The sequence below is a fragment of the Triticum urartu genome, chromosome 3A (genome assembly GCF_056163025.1).
Source record: "Triticum urartu cultivar PI428250 chromosome 3A, HENAU_Tu73, whole genome shotgun sequence".
NCBI classification, from domain to species: Eukaryota; Viridiplantae; Streptophyta; class Magnoliopsida; order Poales; family Poaceae; genus Triticum; species Triticum urartu.
The window spans coordinates 504,397,389-504,417,672 of NC_141875.1; the positions used below are offsets into that span (position 1 = coordinate 504,397,389).

General features: G+C 45.1%; 1 pseudogene; it reads left to right on the forward strand.

Moving 5' to 3' along the window:
- The first annotated feature begins 4,534 nt into the window (after window positions 1–4,534).
- LOC147980286 (E3 ubiquitin-protein ligase SINA-like 10) lies at window positions 4,535–5,446 on the forward strand (annotated as a pseudogene).
- Window positions 5,447–20,284: the final 14,838 nt, after the last annotated feature.

Here is a 20,284-nt window from a genome sequence, read left to right on the forward strand (position 1 = left end):
GTTCGGGAGACACTTAGACATGACCGAGACTACTCTCCGGTCAATAACCAATAGCGGGATCTGGATACCCATGTTGTCTCCAACATGCTCCTTGATGATCTCATCGGAAGAACCACGATGTCGAGGATTCAATCAATCCCGTATACAATTCCCTTTGTCAATCGGTACGTTACTTGCCCGAGACTCGATCGTCGGTATCCCAATACCTCATTCAATCTCGTTACCGGCAAGTCACTTTACTCGTACCATAATGCATGATGAAGTGACCAACCACTTGGTCACATTGAGCTCATTATGATGATGCATTACCGAGTGGGCCCAGAGATACCTCTCCGTCATACGGAGTGACAAATCCCAGTCTCGATTCGTGCCAACCCAACAGACACTTTCGGAGATACCCGTAGTGCACCTTTATAGTCACCCAGTTACGTTGTGACGTTTGGCACAACCAAAGCACTCCTACGGTATCCGGGAGTTGCACAATCTCATGGTCTAAGGAAATGATACTTGACATTCAGAAAAGCTCTAGCAAAAGAACTACACGATCTTTGAGCTATGCTTAGGATTGGGTCTTGTCCATCACATCATTCTCCTAATGATGTGATCCCGTTATCAATGACATCAAATGTCCATAGTCAGGAAACCATGACTATCTTTTGATCAATGAGCTAGTCAACTAGAGGGTCACTAGGGACGTGTTGTGGTCTATGTATTCACACATGTATTACGATTTCCGGATAACACAATTATAGCATGAACAATAGACAATTATCATGAACAAGGAAATATAATAATAACCATTTTATTATTGCCTCTAGGGCATATTTCCAATAGAGGCCACACAAGAGGTGGCCACACCAAATCCGACAGGAAATAGGGTCCAAAGTAGTCAAATGATATCTAACCCTGCCATCCATACACCTCTTTGGTTTAGAGTTAGTTCAGGGTTAGAATCTAACTCTAACCTCTAACTGAGTTAGAGTTCTCCTCGTCTCGGTTCATCACCATCATACTTTCCGCATTCCCTTGTTTTTAGTATCCTGCGAATCAAAGAGGCCCTTAGATTGGTTTAGGTCTGGCAGTTTTTTATAAACGCGTTATGTCCAAAATTTAATGAACGTGCTCCGATTTCTACAAAAATAATCCGGCTTCATGTAGTAATTCATTTATTTATTTATTCTTCTGCGGGGGGTTGGCATGTAATTCGTGAGGTTTGAAATGTAAAGTACCCCGACATATCCTTTGAGTCATGCATGCACTACGACCCAGATGCTCTATGTCCCACATGTTGGTGAAAGGGAGCACGTGGAAATAGCCTAGGAGTACAAATAGCTATAGGAGGATAAATGCATGAAAATATGTATGGTGAAGCGTAGGTCGGTTCGAAAAGGAGACCTAAAGTGATGGCAGGTATAGGTCGTACGCACCCAACTAGTGGTAGGACTAGACATACGACTACTTTTTCTCTCAAAAAAGTGGCACGAGTGCTTAGTACTCCTATTATATCAACACGAGTCCCATCTGACAACAGCGTCCGTGCTATAGCTAGCTCTTCTCCCTCGTTTCTCTCTTCTAATTCTAAACTCAGCCAACGCCCGGTGGGCGGGGTGGGATTTGCCGATGGTCGGTTTGCTCAACTGCGGCCCCACCTCACAGTGAAAACGTTATGACTGGAATAAAAATGCCATATACATCATCCGTTCCTAAATATAAGCCTTTTTGGATATGCCAAATGGAATACAACATACGGATGTATGTAAACATATTTTAGAGTGTAGATTCACTCATTTTGCTTCGTATGTAGTCACTTGCTGGAATCTCTAGAAATACTTATATTTGGGAATGAAGGGAGTACTATACTAATAAAACATTAAGGCCACGAGGCGATGCAGTGCTGGTTACAGGAGGCAAGAAGAAGAGATGCATCCATTGACGATGTCCACCTCCTCAACTCAGGGCGCCGGCCCATCGAACGACGACTAAGTAGCAGCGGCTTTTGTGGCCAGGTCGACATGCTTCTGAACAATGGCGTCCAAAGATTCCGGCCGCTAGAAGAAGGCCAACGTCTTTCTGTCCTCGCTGGCCTTGTAGTGGCCTATGTATACGATTTCCTCATAGACGTGGATGTGCAGGTCGACAGTTTCTTACATGGCGAGGCACTGCACGGCGAGCACAACCTCGAGGTGCGCATCCTTCGTCATGACCTCTCGCACATGTAGGTCCACTAGGGCTTGAAAGAGTTCGTCACCATGGAGGCCGATGAGGGTGGCAGACAATGAGGAGCCTGGGCGCGCGGGTTGGAGCAGTACGACAAGGTCGTCCGCGCTCTTCTTGACGGCGGTGAACTTGCGGATGGAGTTGACCATCATGTCATCCATGCGAGAGGCGAAGCCGGCGTCGGCGAGGGCTACAATGCCGGCGGTCGCCAGCACCGTCTGGAAACGCTGCACGGTGCGGGGCCGCAGGCCGACACCTTGGATGATTTGGCACAACCGACTGCCGCTCGCATCCATTGCCTCCATAGGTGCTTGTGGTTTCTGGTCACTTGGTCTTGGATTGGAGTGAGCAGTGTTGCGCAGAGACTAGGAGTAGATGGATTGGAGTGGTGGGGCGCCTTTATATGAGAATCCAAGCTCTGTTGCATTCACATCGTGTTGGCTCTATTCTGCTTCTCCAATTATTTCCCTCTGCATGTAATTGAGGATGCATCATTTACCGTTCAATGTCTTGGGAACCGCTACCCTCTCCCTCATTGGCAATGGCATTCAAGCACCTATGGAGGCGACTGCCACTCGCGTCTATCGCGTGTCAGGAGACGTTCCCGTCGACGACGAGGTGCCTATGGTGACTTCGTAAATTTCAAGATGATAGTACTAGTATACTCAATATTGTACACGGCGACCAATGCGGAGAGGAAAACGAGAGAACTACGTATTTATTTTTATGGTGTAGATTCACTCATTTTGCTCCATATGTACTCCATCTCGGTGTAGTCTAGTCACTTGTTGGAATCTCTAGAAAGGCAAATACTCATTTTTGGTTTACAGGGCTATACTAGCAAGTACTACAATAGTGGGCTCACATAGCAATTTTGTCTCATGCAAGAGCCTGGCTATATGTGTGCTCCAAGGTTCGCAACTGCCATGTTCGGGTTGCGCTTGGCTCTTTGCCTCTTCGAGAAGACGAACAATGATGTTACTACTACTTCTACAACATTGAATCCACTGTTGCATGTCCGTCCATCGTGCGCGGGAGGGATAGCTTGTTGTAGTATTCTATAAGGATAGTTGTAATGGGGGTACTATCATAGGTAGTACTCCCTCTATTCCTAAATATTTGTCTTTGTAGAGATTTCAACTAGGCAAATTTGATGAGGTGGCATAGAAGTAAATGAAGAAAGAGAGGGTTGAGTATCATATCATGATACCGTATCATATTAAATGTTGTGCTACTATGTGTCATGTATGCTAATAAATGAAGTCATCGGTGATACTAACATATGATACTATGCACTACGGATGTGTAGTATCATACACTAGTATCATATGCATGATACTAGTATTCCATTATGACCAGCCTAAGCAAAAGCCTGTCCTCGTCTACGAGCCACCACGCGCCTGGGCAAGGGAGAAGGCGTGTGGTAGTAAAATCAAGCTTCTCCTCGTTGTACGAGTTGACGCGACACATCATAGCACTGGCCCACATGGTTGCCTCTAAACTTCGTTGAAAGACCCGCAGTGTACAATACTCCATTTGCTGCAACCTCTAACATTTACCCCACCACAAATTAAAATATATATTCTATCTTGACCAGATGAGCGTGCAAACTACAATCACCAAGATGACAGGTAGGGCCAGAAGATTATTTTAATAAAAAAAGCATGGAGCCGACCCTAACGATTTTAAGCTTACAGGCACTGTACACGCTATCCTAGACTACTGTACACATGAAACTGCCATACGAGCATCCAGGCTGCGCTTATCTCTTTGCCTCTTCGGGAAGTCGAACAATGATGGAGTACTACTGCAGTGGAGGAGTACTACAGTATGCTTCTGGCCATCTAACACCGATTGAACTGTTGCATGTCCACCTCGTGCACGAGGGAGAGCGTGTAGCGAACGAAAGCTTCTCCTAGTCCTGCCAGCCACCACGCTCATGGGCGAGGGAGGGACGTAGCTTCATTGACTTACTGCTCCTACCTTTGCGTGTATGAAAGGTGGGCCCAACAGGTGGGTGGCCCACCTGTCATGCAGCCAAAGTCAGGTGCGTTTAAGGCACCGGAGCTCATTCCGCAAGGGAGAGGGCGTTGTAGTAATCAAACTTCTCGGTCTTGTATGAGTTGACACGACACATCAAAGCACTGCACTCGATATATTTCAATAATTTTCGTTTACCGATGCATTAATTACAATGCATGCATGCATGCCGTGACTCTCCTTTTGATACTTGCATGTGTTGATTTAATGCACCTTGAAGTTGTATGAATATGTGATGGTAAAGCTTTGTAATGCCCCGACCCTAATAAAGCGAGAGATGGTTGTGCACAAGGAGGGCGAGATCATGCAGACGGAACAGGACCCGACGATGGAGCTCTCTATGGTCTCGATGGACCTCACCTTGCTCCACTGCCCCTTGTGCCTCCGCCCCTTGAAGCCTCCAGCGTATGAGGTTCAAATACACCTCGTCCGTTCGGATGACCAAGCAAGGTGCAGGTTTCTTGATTGATGTGATGTTCGATTGATTTGTGCAGTGCAAGGGAGGGCACCTGGCCTGCGTGGATTGCCGCGTCGAGCGCCCCGGGAACCAGCAGCAGTGCTAGAAGTGCGAGCGCGGCGGTGGCTTCGACATGCGGAACATGGCGGTGGACATCGTCCTCTCCTCGGTGAGGGTGGAGTGCATGCATGAAGGCTGTGGGATCTACGTCACTTACCACAAGCTCGCCGATCACCAGAGCGTGTGTCCGCTCGCGCCCTGCAAATGCCTCATGCCCGTCTGCGGCTACGAAGGCCCGCCACTGGCACTCTCCCACCACATCAGCACCGTGCATCCCATGCCCGTGCACAGGATCCAGTACAGCAAGGTGCTCCAGCTGCAAGTGCCACTGTCCGAGCCACGGCTCTTGCTGTTCGCGGAGGAGGAAGGCGCGCGTTTTTCTTGGTCGGCGGCGTGCTCGACATCGGCGCGCCTATCGCCGTGTCGGTCGTCTGCATCAGAGCGGGGTTGTCCCCACTGCCGCACTACGTGGCCAAGCTGTGGGCGAACGGCCTGCCGGGGGATCCCAAAGGCAGGACCGAAGATGTCAAGGTGTAAATGGAGGTGACAAGAAGCAAGGATCCCGGCGACGTCGCCATGCAGGAGCTGGCCTTCTTCACAGTTCCTCCCAAATTGCTGGCCGGGGCTAAGCTGGTGTCCCTCCATATTCAGATTGAGAAGCTCACGTCCTAAATGATTCTGCATTCCCTTCTGTTTATCTTAGTACTATGCTAATATAGGGGTTAGCTCGGTCTACTTTAGCTTAAGTGATGGTGGGTTTTGGTGGCGATGCAGCAATTACTTTGACATCGGATCAATAGTTAAAGTAATTTCCAACAGTTAATGGATATTTTGTGTCTGTTGGATATATAGATCCTTTGGGTAAGAAGTATAACAGCTTATATGCTTGTTTGTTCAGGAAGTGTTGCATACTTGTGCGAGTTCACGCGCCGCACAAAGTAGTACTACTACTAGTAGTACTCCCTCCGATCATAATTTCTCTACGCATAAGTCGAGGCGCAGATACCAAGGAGGGCCTATTTGTGTCTATACTTGGACAACCCACCCAACTGCGCACCAGGCAGACGAAGCTCGTGTCATGTTGGTGCCGTGTGCGGCCCGCACACTACTAGGAAAAGGGCTATAGATGGAATTGACACTAATGGCGCACCAGACATGTGGTGCGCCATTACTATATACTAATGGCGCACCATGCGTTGGTGCGCCATTAGTGTACAAGTACTAATGGCGCACCACATCCAGGGTGCGCCATTAGTAATTTTTTTTAAATTTCATCAAAACTAGTAATGGCGCACCACTCCCACGGTGCGCCATTAGTAACTTGGCCACCACTTCCACCGAATGCACCCCCCCCCCCCGTGGACTGCCTTTTCAGTTTAAAAAAAAATAAACAAAAATGATGGAAATGTCAAAAAAATAAAAAAAATAAGTTTCCCATGTGATATGTGGTCTAGTTGTTGTAAAAATTTACAAATATGAATTTCGACTTTATTTGCGAAATCTCTCGAGAATTTGTAAAATGGGCATAACTTTTGTGTACGAACTCGGATGAAAAAGTTTTTTATATGAAAAATCATCTACTCGAAAAGTTACATCCGAATTTAACATGGGGAACCCCGTTAAACATTTTCAAAATCCTCAAAAACCTAACAGAAAAAAAGATACGGGGCTTTTAAGATCTGGAGAGGCAAAAAAATTCAAAAAAAATCAAACTTACTAATGGCGCACCTACCCATGGTGCGCCATTACTATCTTCCCGCCTTCAAAATTCAAAATAAGTCAAAAAAATAAAAAAAGTTACTAATGGCGCACCTGCCCATGGTGCGCCATTAGTATCTTCCTGCCTTCAAAATTCAAAATAAATAAAAAAAATAAAAAAAAGTTAGTAATGGCGCACCTGCCCGCGGTGCGCCATTACTATGCCATATATATGGCTGGGCGTGGTCCTCTCCTCCTTCATTTTTCTCCTCCACTCCTCCTCTCCTCCACTCCATCTTCCCTTCTCTCCTCCACCATACTACCCTCCTCTCCTCCGGCGACCTCCTCCTCCTCCTCTCCGGCGACCTCCTCCTCCTCCTCCTCTCCGGCGACCTCCTCCTCCTCTCCAGCGACCTCCTCCTCCCTCCTCTCCTCCCCTCCCCTCACGGTTTCTCCTCCCTCCTCTCCGGTGAGCTCCTCCTCCCTCCTCTCCTCCCATCCCCTCATGGTTTCTCCTTCCTCCTCTCTGATGCTCCGGTGAACTCCTCTCCGGCGACCTCCTCCTCCTCCTCCTCCTCCTCTCCGGCGACCTCCTCCTCCTCCTCTCCGGCGAACTCCTCCTCCTCTCCGGCGATGTAGGCGAGCGCCTCTCCGGTGACCTCCTCCTCCTCCTCTCCGGCGAACTCCTCTTTGGCAAAAGAACACGGCAAAAGAACGTACAAGATCCAAAAACAGGAACAAAATTTGAAAGAATATCGTGCCAAAAAAGAGCAAAAAAAGGAGCAAAAAATGGGCAAAAAAATCATGATCCAGATCCAAATTCAAAATTCAAAAATAGTAATGGCGCACGGTGGGGGTTAGACGGTGCGCCATTACTATTTTCCCGCCTTCAAAATTGAAAAATACTAATGGCGCACCGTGGCCTATACTAATGGCGCACCACTGGCCTATACTAATGGCGCACCGTGGCCTATACTAATGGCGCACCAGTGGTGCGCCATTAGTAAAAACATACTAGTGGCATGATACTAATGGCGCACCAGTGATGCGCCATTAGTAGGCAAAACTAGTGCGCCATTAGTAGCCCTTTTCCTAGTAGTGGCACATTAACCAAAACCTCGCGCCTCCAGCTTAGCCTCCGCGTTTTAAACTTCTCAATCTCAAGGACAAGGAGCAGTGTGAAACCTATGATAGAGCCAATCAGATGGTTGATAACACTACAATTCTTAGCTACAGATGCATGTGTGAGAGTGGAAGAGTGCGTGCGTGCACCTCTTCTTTTCCTGTATAACGTACACTCAGAGTACAAGTGTATGTGGGTGGCATTGACCTAGGGAGCTAGATATGGTGCGTGCGAGAAGTCCCGAGAGATAGGTGTGTGCATGGGAAACAGGGAGAGAGATGATATGTGTCGATGTAATGCGTGTGAAAAAAAGACTAGTCTATAGCTTGCCACGAGGCTATTCCTGTTGAACACCCCAATAACCGTAAAATATGTATACGACGGTGCCAGTTATTGCACGTACACAGCAGTAGAAAAAGAAGTACCATGGCATATTCTACACCACGGCCTAGAACACGTGCCCACCTTACGCCATCCGGGAATAGTGCCGCACTTCAAAACTAGAACCGTCAATAAATTTTGAGCTTGCGTCTCGTCACATTCCAAATTACTACCACGCTATATTTAATTGCAAACCTGTTCATACCGATCACAACCTAAACGGTTTCGCACTTAGGAGCGTATTAGTACTACTCGGTTATAAATACTACTATGCCAAGATGACTACGCATTCCTCCTCAACTCCTCATCCACAAAAAACAATCAAGTCATTTAGCATCGTTCCCTTGCGTCTGCCATGGCCAGCGTGAGTTCTGGGTCAAGAGATTTCCACCAGGGAGAGGCGAGCATGGAAGAGGAAGCATAAGAGATGCCCCGCCTCACCGCAAAAGCAACCGACATGTCCAGCCGCGCAGCAGTAGCAGCACAGAGGTCCCGCCGTGCCACCGAAGTAGCACGGAGGTACCGCCGCACCGTCGATGTAGCAGACTGGTCCGGCCACGCCGCGGAAGCAGCAAAGATGTCCCGTCGCACCGCCGAAGCAGCACGGAGGTCCCACCACGCCGCGACGGCCTGGGAAAATTTCTCGCTGGCAGGCCAGGACTCTTACAGGCGCATGCATGCGGTCGTCCATAGCTAGATGGATCAGATCTCCGGCTGGGTGAGGTTGCAGGATGAGGCTACCTGCGTCATCCGACAACTAGGGTAGGGAAATGCGAAGCTCCGGGCCGAGTGCGACCTGCTGAGGGCGAAGATCGCTGGAAGGGCGAAGCAGGCGGCGGAGACCGCTGCCTTGTTGCAGAGGACGGGCGTCATTGTCAAGAAACTTATGGATGAGAATGCCATGCTCCGCATCGAGCGCAAAAGGCTGGTGGAGGAATCTGAGGATGCTGCCAAGAAGTGTATTAATGACATGAAACTGATGAAAGAGATCATCCCCGCTCATTGCGAGAACTAGTCTCCGCGACCTGCAGCGCATAAAGAAAGTGGAGATCAGCGAGCCAGATCGTTGTATGTGTCTTCCTTCTTCTTTTGCCATTGTGTATTTCGGGCGTAGATGCATGTGGCTTTTTTAATAACCTTCCTAATTATGTAAGACAATTATTATCCACTCTCGTCATCCTTATATATATTCATTAGTCTTTCTATAAGTCGCAGTAGATGCTATATAGGTCCGTCGGATCTTACATCAAGATCTGTGCAAAAATTTCTTTTCAGATTTTCTTTTTTATCTCTTAAATCTTAGTTGAAGGAGACATAGCCATGCCATTAAACAGACCTTGGGAGAGAGATGGACGGCAGATGGAGATCAAAGGGCTCTCCTCCCGGTAAGCACACGTAGGGGTCTGATCTCACGCCTCCCGTACTCAAATAGCTACCCTGCACGACGCCTCCTAGCTAATAAAAAAAGGGGACGCGTGGCTGCATGTAAATGGTAAATAGAACGCCCACGGTTTCAATAATACTTGTGTTTCTGATTGTAACGTGATAGCACTTGTTCCAAAATGACTTTGTTGATTGTTAATGTATGTGCCTTCGCAAATCGGACAGCAAAATTACCATAGCATGTTGGTGCCATGTCATGACACCAAGCCAAGTTTCATGATTTTCATGCGTGTTTTGGATTTACAGGAATTAAAAAACGAAGTTTCTCAATGTTTCCAGCTGAGCCACGACGCCCAGATGTTTGAATTTCATTCCCATTTCTTGCATGGGACCTAGAAATTCACCCGAGGACACACATGTGATTTTTCAACCAACTTTGGTGCACGGGAGCATGTGTTTGTAGTTCAAATTTGAATTATGCACATTAAATGATTAAAAACTCAATTAATGTATAAAAAGGCCAAACAAACCCGGAATAATTCCAAAATTTAAAGTGCACTCATTTAGTTCTATGTTGCCTCTGTAAAGAAACTCAAGGGGGGGGGGCAGCGTATATCGTTCCGCACTCAAAGGTGACACGTTCCCTCTCAGAACCACGAGCCTTCTTGAGAGAAGCTCCGGTTTGCAAGAAGCTTATACCAAAACTTGTTCCTATTCGGCCAATTTTTTTACCACAGCATGGTAGTACCATGAAATGATACCATGCCAAGTTTCATGATTTTCGGGCGTGTTTTGGATTTACAAGAATTTTAAAACCAAGTTTCTCAATGTTCTCAGCCGAGCCACGATGCCCAGATGTTTGAATTTCATTCCCATTTCTTGCATGAGACCTATAAATTCACCCGAGGACACACATGTGATTTTTCAACCAACTTTGGTGCAAGGGAGCATGTGCTTGTAGTTCAAATTTGAATTATGCACATTAAATGGCCAGAAACTCAATTAATGTATAAAAAAGGCCAAACGAACCCGGAATAATTCCAAAATTTAACAGGGCACTCATGTAGTTCTATGTTGCCTCTGTAAAGAAACTCAAGGGGGGCAGCGTATATCGTTCCGCACTCAAAGGTGACACATTCCCTCTCAGAACCACGAGCCTTCTTGAGAGAAGCTCAGGTTTGCAAGAAGCTTATACCAAAACTTGTTCCTATTCGGCTAATTTTTTTACCACAGCATGGTAGTACCATGACATGACACCATGCCAAGTTTCATGATTTTCAGGCGTGTTTTGGATTTACAAGAATTTAAAACCATGTTTCTCAATGTTCTCGGCCGCCACGATGCGCAGATGTTTGAATTTCATTCCCATTTCTTGCATGGGACCTAGAAATTCACTCGAGGACACGCATGTGATTTTTCAACCAACTTTGGTGCACGGGAGCATGTGCTTGTAGTTCAAATTTGAATTATGCACATTAAATGACTAGAAACTCAATTAATGTATAAAAAGGCCAAACGAACCTGGAATAATTCCAAAATTTAACAGGGCACTCATGTAGTTCTATGTTGCCTCTGTAAAGAAACTCAAGGGGGGGTAGCGCATATCATTTCACACTCAAAGGTGACACGTTCCCTCTCAGAACCACGAGCCTTCTTGAGAAAAGCTCCGGTTTGCAAGAAGCTTATACCAAAACTTGTTCCAAATCGGCCCAATTTTTTACCACATCATGTTAGTGCCATGACATGACACCATGCCAAGTTTCATGATTTCCAGGCGAGTTTTGGATTTACATGAATTTTAAAACCAAGTTTCTCGATGTTCTCGGCCGAGTCACGACGCAAAGATGTTGGAATTTGATTCCCATTTCTTGCATGGGACCTACAAATTCACCCAAGGACACACATGTGAGTTTTCTACCAACTTTGGTGCACCGGAGCATGTGCTTGCAGTTCAAATTTGGATTATGCACATTAAATGTCCAAAAACTCAATTAATGTATAAAAAGGCCAAACGAACCTGGAATAATTCCAAAATTTAATAGGGCACTCATATAGTTCTATGTTGCCTCTGTAAAGAAAATCAGGGGGGAGGCAGCGTATATCATTTCACACAAAGGTGACACGTTCCCTCTCGCAACCACGAGGCTTGTTGAGGGAATCTCCAGTTTTACAAGAAGCTTATACCAAAACTTGTCCCAATTCAGCCAAAAAATATACATATGAAAACAGGGTTTAGATTATCCCGAACATCTCGCTACCTAGACCATTGTACTCTGCTTTGAATTCAACATAAAATGGATACAAATATTTGAATTGGAGATCGTATGGTACATGTAGTTCATAGTGAAATATGGTTACTGCTATATGCATGTTTTTTGTTATCAAGATAATATTTAAATTATTGTATAACTTGACAACAATCATATTCAAATAAGGAAATTTGATTCAAATTTAGTCCATATAGTAGATGACAATATATATGTTCATAGGGTGGAGTAAAATGTTCATATGTTCATAGGGTAGAAGATCAAAATGTAGGACTAGATCCATTATAAACCGCAAGGTCACCTAACGATATATTCGAATTCAACATAACATGGATTCAAAAATTGAAATTTGAGATCCTGGCATTTGTAATCATATAAAAAGGGACATGACTCTTTCTTTTGGTGGGAATTGATTTGTTTTTTGTTGTTGTTGAGGGAAGTGTGAATCAATTTGGTACTGTACAGGGTAATCTTGTTCTCCTGATTTTTTTACATTTTTCTTGTAGTTTTTTCAATGACATCTATAGCAATATAGTAAAAGGGGACATTACTCTCAGGTGTCTTGTATGAATTGTTTTTTTGTACACATTAAGTTTGTTCTGCCGAACAAGGAATCCGCGCCTTGTTATCCCGAAATTTTCAAGCTCGGATATCTTTTGTCTCATCTGCTTTGAAACTCTCGCCTCTTCAACCCGCTCCGCGCCTTGTTATCCCGAAATTCCGACCCGCGCGAAAACTCCCTCCTCATCCAAAATCGGTCCCGCAGCCCAGACACGCGAAATCCCCCTTCTACCCCTCAGCCGGAAATGCCAGCTCGACGTCGCGGTGTCAAAACCGGTGGGGGTACGCTGGTAACTTACCCTACATTTCGGACAAGCGCGTACCTAAGCCATGGCTCCCCCTACCTTCCCCTTCGCCCCCATTCGTACACCGAGGCCACCAAAACCCATGAAACCCCACGCTCCTCCGTCGGCCTCGTGACCGCCGCCCAGGCAGAGACTCTTCCCCGACGACGTCGTCCACCGCAACATCTCGCCATCCCTCATCGACCGCACCGAATGAGGATCCGTCGTCGATCTCATCGTCCCGCCGGACCAGCCGCCCCGTCCTCCACCTCCAAGGAGCTGCCCCGACGTTCGCGTCGTTTATCACGCCACCTCCATCCCCACAGCGCCGTCTTGACCTACCCCACTGGAACCGCAACACCCTCACCAATTCCTCCGATGAAGCCGAGGCCCACTCGGCTCCACCAAGGAGGTTCTGTACTCACCGTTGCATTTTATCTTTTATTCGATCTCATAGGGCTGCCGGTGCTCGATACCGAGCAGCCATGGCGGGTCTCCATCGACGGCACCGTCGCCGGCCACTTCATCCACGACGTCTCTCCCCATGTCGTTGCTTCCTCGGCGTCGACTTCCACACCGGCACTAGCTACAGCTGCTACTGCTGCTCCGGCTCTCGCTCGCGCTGCGGCTCTTTTCTTGCTGTCGGTCGCGCTGCTACACTACTCTTGCTTTCGTTCGTGTTGCTGCTCTTCTCTACTATTGTTGTCGGTCGCGCTGCTGCTCCGCTCTTGCTCTCATCCGTGCTGCTGCTCTGCTCTTGCTCTCGCTCGCGCTGCTGTTGCTGCATGACCTCCGGCAGCTACATGAGTTGCTGCTTTAGCACTCGCTCGCGGTGCTGCTGCACGACTTGCTCTTTGCTAGTGCGTTCCCTGGTAGAGCGTCTGCTGATTTAGATCACTGCTTCTCTGCTACTAGTGCTCGAATGCCCTAAACATCTATTGCAATGCTCTGCTACCAGTTCAATTAGTTTCGATAATAAAATTCAGTTTCGACTGTAAAGTTCAGTTTCTTCAGTTAAGTTCAGAGTGAACAGAATTTACAACATCTATCGGAGCGTCCGTGGCGCAGCTGATGCGTTTTACACCTAGCACTTTTTGGGGATGTATTTTACCTCATCTATTGCAGATGATATTAGAGTCCCACTTCAGATTAACGTTGTCTATCTTGTCCTGCTTCAGCCTTGTCGCCGTACACCTCATAGGAGCTGCTCCAACGACGGAACCGTCGATCACAGCGGAGCAGTACCCTCGGTGCCGTTTCTAGAGGCCTCAGATCTTCTTGCCCACATTCAACAGTCACACCAGTATCACCATCCTCCACGTCCAACCCAATGATGTTGAGGTCGACAAGGCTATGCCAAAGAGGTTGTACACTTGTTGCATCACTTTGTTACTCCGCACTCATGTCGATCCCTCAGGGATCCTTTGCTATGGAACTACTATGGTACTACTATTCGTGCATTTGGTTAGAAGGAGTGGAGCAAAGCAAAAACTGGAGGATTTTTTTTCCTTTGGTGTCTTTTTCAAAGAAAAAACACAGGAATTTTAATATCCACTTGGATGTCCTTTTCAAATTAATATGCATGAAGAACAGGACTAATTGCATTACTAGCATAATAAGATCATTATTTTTTCATTTTCACGTGGTTTGACTTTAATTTGACCATGTTTCTCCAGTCTTGTGTTCTTCCAATTCATGTGAACCAAACACCCAGGTTGGCAGAAATCCTATGTTTCCAAATGCTCTGTTTTGCACGCGCATTCCTATCCTATTCCTGTGTTGTTCCTGTCCCTGCGTTTATAGAATCCTCCAATTCTAAGGAGCCCTTACAGATTTACTTCATTTTCAGATAGGCATCAAACAAAACTCTGTGTGTTATGTCTTGCTCCTGCCGTGCCATCATCCACCCCACCTGAGGTGCACCATCGATAGAAGCGTTCAGTGCAGCAGAGATTCCCCCTGTAGACTTTCTTTCGCCGCTTCAGATCATCTTCACCGTTGCCGGCAGCCATGCCAACTGCATTACCATCATCAACTGAGCATTTGAACCTGAGGGCTACACAGTTCCGGAAGAGAGGTCGCAGTCTTTTGTGTTTGCTTACGTTATACATCGGTTATTATTACCTACTACTTTATCGTTCAAACTTGAGTTTTAAAATGCCCGTGGGTCTCATATCGAGGCAACAATGAATAGTATCTGTCTACTATCTAGTTCATCTGGGGTCTTCTATGTGGTTCATGTTGGGTGGGCAACAAACATTAGATGATCCATTCTCTATCTTTTTAAAACTGAAGTTATAATCTACCTGCTATCATTAGTTTTGGATCTATCCACTCGTTTGCTACCATCAGTCTTGATTTCTGCATGCACCCCTTAGGCCTTACAAAATCTAACTATTTTTTTATTATGCATGCCAGTTATTGTACACAATCATACTGAACACGTAGAGAAAAGAGAAGACCATTGTGTGGGAATATAATGTCATGCAGAGCCGCTCCATGGTGGGAGAAGTCCCCCCCTCATGCCATTCTAGATTGTATTCCAGAGGAAGATAATTGTTCAGATGGGGATTCAGAGGGAGCCGACCACTCCTATTTACCACCTGAGGTGTTTGCTCTAACCTGGCATGCTGATGTTGGTCATATCATGCATATGGCGCCTCACATTGCTTACATTATACATCTTATATGTCATCAACTTAGTTTAGATTTGCTTTGTGTGAATGCCACCTGTTTGGTTTCTATATCATACTCCCACCGTTCCTACATATTTTTCTTTTTGGAGATTTCAACAAGTGACTACATACGGAGCAAAATGAGTGAATCTACACTCTAAAATATGTCTATATACATCTGTATGTGGTAGTCCATTTGAAATCTTTAAAAAGATAATATTTAGGAATGGAGGGAGTATATGGGAATTATGCAATGCCATCTTCTTTAGCCAGGCATCATATACGTGAATCATGCAATGCCATCCTGTTTAGCCAGTCATCGTATATGTGAATTGTATCGCGCCATATTTTTTCATAATGTATTCCATTTGTCAACAATGTTTATACATTCATCTACTCTTCCTATGCATCAACCATTTGAGTTGGTCATGGGAAAATCTGGAGTGAAAAGAAGGTCTTCTGAGCAGTCAGTGCTACCTGTCGATGCAGATTTCTTGCTGGTTACAGATAGCTCCTCAGAGGAAGATTCAGAGACAGATGACCAGTCGTATCCCCCCCGAGGTGCATGGTCTAACTTGGCAGGGTTATATTGCTCATATCATGCATATGGTGCCTTGCATTGCCATGCCATCTTCTTAGATTAGACATGCTTTGTGTGAATGCCTCATGTTTGCTTTCTATATCAGATATGTGAATTATGCAATGCCATGTTTTTCAGCTAGTTATCATATATGTGAATTATGCACCGCCATGTAGCCAAGCATTATATATGTGAATTATCTCATGCCATCTTTTTTTCATTACGTATTCCTTTTGTCGACAATCTGTGTATATTGAACTACTCTTCATGTGTATCAGCCATTTGAGACGGTTATGGAAAAATCAGGAGTGAAAACAAGGTCTTCAGAGCAGGCAATGGTACTTGTTGAAGCATATATCTCGATGGTTACAGGGAGCTCCTCAGAGGAGGATTCAGAGACAAATGACCAGTCCTATATCCCACCTGAGGTGTATGCTCTAAGTTGCAATGTTTATGTTTCTCATATATCATGCATATGGTGTCTCGCATTGCTTAGTTTAGACATCATATGCACAATATTGAATTCCATCTGCTTAGTTTAGAGATCATACATGCGAGTGCCAGCTGCTTAGTATATGAATCAATTATGTCAATTATCATGTCGTCATGTATACTTATACAACATGTATGTGAACTATTTCATCCCAACCTATTTTAGAAAGACATCATATAGTGTTGTCATGTCATTCTGTTTAGATACTCATCATATGTTGAATTATGCCATTATATCCTGTTAAGTTATCCATCATATATTTGAAAATGTGTCATGCTATCCTATTTAGTCAGGCATCATATATGTGAAATTGTGTCATGCTGTCATGTTTGGTTAGACAACATACATGTGAATTACCACATATGTCTATCATACACTCTCTGTACGTTCAATATATTTTCTTGTTTATCATCCGTTTGAATTGGAGGGGGTGATGGAAGTATATAAGGGAGCAAAAACCCGTTCTTCACAAAAGACAGTGCTACCCGTCGATGCAGATAGAACCATGGTTGTACTGGCCCACAAACTAGCCCCACCGCACATAATCGAGACTCTTCCAGATTTCACACTTACACCGTTGGGCAGAGAACCAGCTTCAACCCATCTAACTCCAACCCCAGCGGATAGTAACCCACTTCTAGTTGACAAAGCACCATGTCCACCACAGAGTACCCCCACACGAGCAGTTTGTAAAGAAACTGCAGTGCCCAAAGCACGAAGACCACCATAGCGAACCCAAACTCCACGTTTAAAGCAGAAGAGCAACTGTTCTCAGGTCAGATTTCGTAGCTATGGTCCATACTCCTTTGCTGTTGCATCACTGTATTTACTCATACCAACTACTTTAGAATTTGATGGATCCAATTGAAACTCCAATGGAGCAACACGTATGTTTTAAATCTATTTCTTTAACTGGATTGCTGTTCTAACTTCTTGCTCTCTGTTGATTTCAGTTTCAGTTGTATAAATAGTTATGTTCTCATGTGATGCACATTACAAGTGTTGCCAATGATGTGTAGTTTCTCACACTTATATTCTGTCTATGTTGTTGTGTCTTAAAAATATATGAGTTGACCTGTGTCTCTATCTTGATTTGGCAACATAAACTAGAATGATATGGACAATACAGTGACCATAGTACATAGATATATGTTTGTTTCATGCTGTTATCCTGTCCACCTTACTGTTGAACTGGTTTACCAAAACGAGTTTCATATACTAAATGCTAAACCTGTGATGTGTCTGCTTATTTCTCTTGTAGTATGCGAATAGAATATTGGAGAAGAGCACCCCACTATGCAATGGTAGAGAAAGTAATGCACATAAGGTTCAAGATAGTGAGACAGCCCTGTTGGTCTCCAAGAAAGGTGATAAAAACAATCTTGTAGACAGTGAGAAAACCCCACAGTCCCGCGTTGATGTAGTGTTTGAGTTACTGGCCAGTACCACTGGCACAAGCTCTTCGAACTCGCTGCCTGAATCACTTTGGCTTCTTCAGTCTCAGCTACAAGCTAAAAGGCATCAGTCAGCTGTGCTGTGGCAAGAAGCCGAAGGACTGAGGAAGTCCCTGTAGAATTCAGATGCATACTTTCTTGTGCAACAACAAGTGCTGGAGGATTTAAGCGCCAAACAAGAGAAAGTTAATAAGCTTGCTAAGCATCTTGCCAGCATTATGGGTACCCAGGATATTGTTTCTTGAGCTCTTCTGAAGTGGTTTCAGTTCTGGACTTGTTTTCCTGCGGCATTTATTTGCACTGGTCGCCAAGTTTGATAACCAGTGTATATGATATGCAGCTTCGTTCCCTATATTTGCACTACTGGCGAACTTTGATGCCCAATGGATGTAATATGTGTAATAGCCGTGATAGCCTAGAGCAAGTTGCTTGCTTATTTATTTCCTTGTTGTCTTGTTTATTTGTTTGCTTGTAGTCAGTGCCGTTCTTTTTCCACGGTTTGCTAGTGGCCGCAATAACCTATTTTTTAAAACTAGTCCATAATAACCATGGGTTACATATTTACTATAGTTACCATGGGCCTCCTACGGGCCGTAGAAACAATGGGCCTTCTAAGGGCCGTAGAAATGTTGGGCCTTCTATGGGTCGTAGCATCAATGGGCCTACTACGAACCATTTGATCGATCGACCAAACATGGGCCAATAATAGACCGCATTATGGGCCGTAAATGGGCTAGATTTGGAATCGTCCATTCATGGACCGACCATAACATGCCATCGTTAATCTGCCGTATTTGATGACGCTATGAAAATGGCCCAACGTATTAATGGGCCGCAAACGGGTCGATTGTAACCACAGACTGAATTTGGCCCACAAGCAAAAAAGGCTAGTAACGGGCCGTGAGTAACCGAATGCTGGAAATAAGCCCAAGAATAAATGGGCCCTTAGAAGGCCGAAAGATAACACAGGTTGGAAACGACACAATGGAATAATGTCCCATTAATAGGTATAAAGCGATACACTGTTCATTGCGGGCCAGATTCACCATGGGTCGTTAATGGACCAAGAGTTGCAAATGGCCTCGTATAGGCCGAAAGACATCATGGGCCATACATGGGCCGGAAGTTACAATGGGATGGAATCATGGAATCATTTTGGACGGCCTAGATGAAGCTACTGGGCTTAATTCCGGTAGGCCGTAACGGGCCATGAGTTAGCTGGCCGTAAATGGGCTATATTCTGCTACCTCTTGAGCATGCGTTGGTTTTCCCTTGAAGAGGAAAGGGTGATGCAGCAAAGTAGCGTAAGTATTTCCCTCAGTTTTTTAGAACCAAGGTATCAATCCAGTAGGAGACTACACGCAAGTCGCCTAGTACCTGCACAAACAATCTAGAACCTCGCAACCAACGCAATAAAGGGGTTGTCAATCCCTTCACGATCACTTACGAAAGTGAGATCTGATAAAGATAATAGGATAAATATTTTTGGTATTTTTGTTGTATAGATTGAAAAGTAAAGATTACAAAATAAAATAAATAGTAAACTAGAATTGTAGATCGCAAACTTATATGATATAAAATAGACTCGGGGGGCATAGGTTTCACTAGTCGCTTCTTTCATGATAGCAAGTATTACGGTGGGTGAACAAATTACTGCCGAGCAATTGATAGAAAAGCACATAGTTATGAGAATATCTAGGCATGATTATGAAATATAGGCATCACGTCAGTGTTAAGTAAACCGAAACAAATCTACATCTACTACTATTACTCCACACATCGACCGCTATCCAGCATGCATCTAGAGTATTATGTTCATAAGAACAGAGTAATGCTTTAGGCAAGATGACATGATGTAGAGGGATAAACTCAAGAAATATGATATAAACCCCATCTTTTTATCCTCGATGGCAATGACACAATACGTGCCTTGCTGCCCCTACTGTCAATGGGAAAGGACACCGCAAGATTGAACCCAAAGCTAAGCACTTCTCCCATTGCAAGAAAGATAAATCTAGTAGGCCAAACTAAACCGATAATTTGAAGAGACTTACAAAGATATCAAATCATGCATATAAGAATTCAGAGAAGAACCAAATATTGTTCATAGATAAACTTGATCACAAATCCACAATTCATCGGATCTCGGCAAACACACAGCAAAAGAATATTACATCTAATAGATCTCCAAGAACATCGAGGAGAACTTTGTATTGAGAACCAAAGAGAGAGAAGAAGCCATCTAGCTAATAACTATGGACCCGAAGGTCTGTGGTAAACTACTTACACATCATTGGAGAGGCTATGGTGTTGATGTAGAAGCCCTCCGTGATCGAATCCCCCTCCGGCAGATCGCCGAAAAAGGTCCCCAGATGGGATCTCGCGGGTACAAAAGGTTGCAGCGGTGGAAAAGTGTTTTCATGGCTCCCATAGATGTTTTTAGGCTATAAGAGTATATATAGGCGCAAGAAGTACGTCGATGGAGCTACGAGGGGCCCACGAGGGTGGGGGCGCGCCTACCCCCCTAGGCGCGCCCTCCTACCTCATGGGTGCGTCGTTGCGTCTCTGACTTCCACTCCAAGTCTCTTGGATTGTGTTTGTTCCAAGAAAG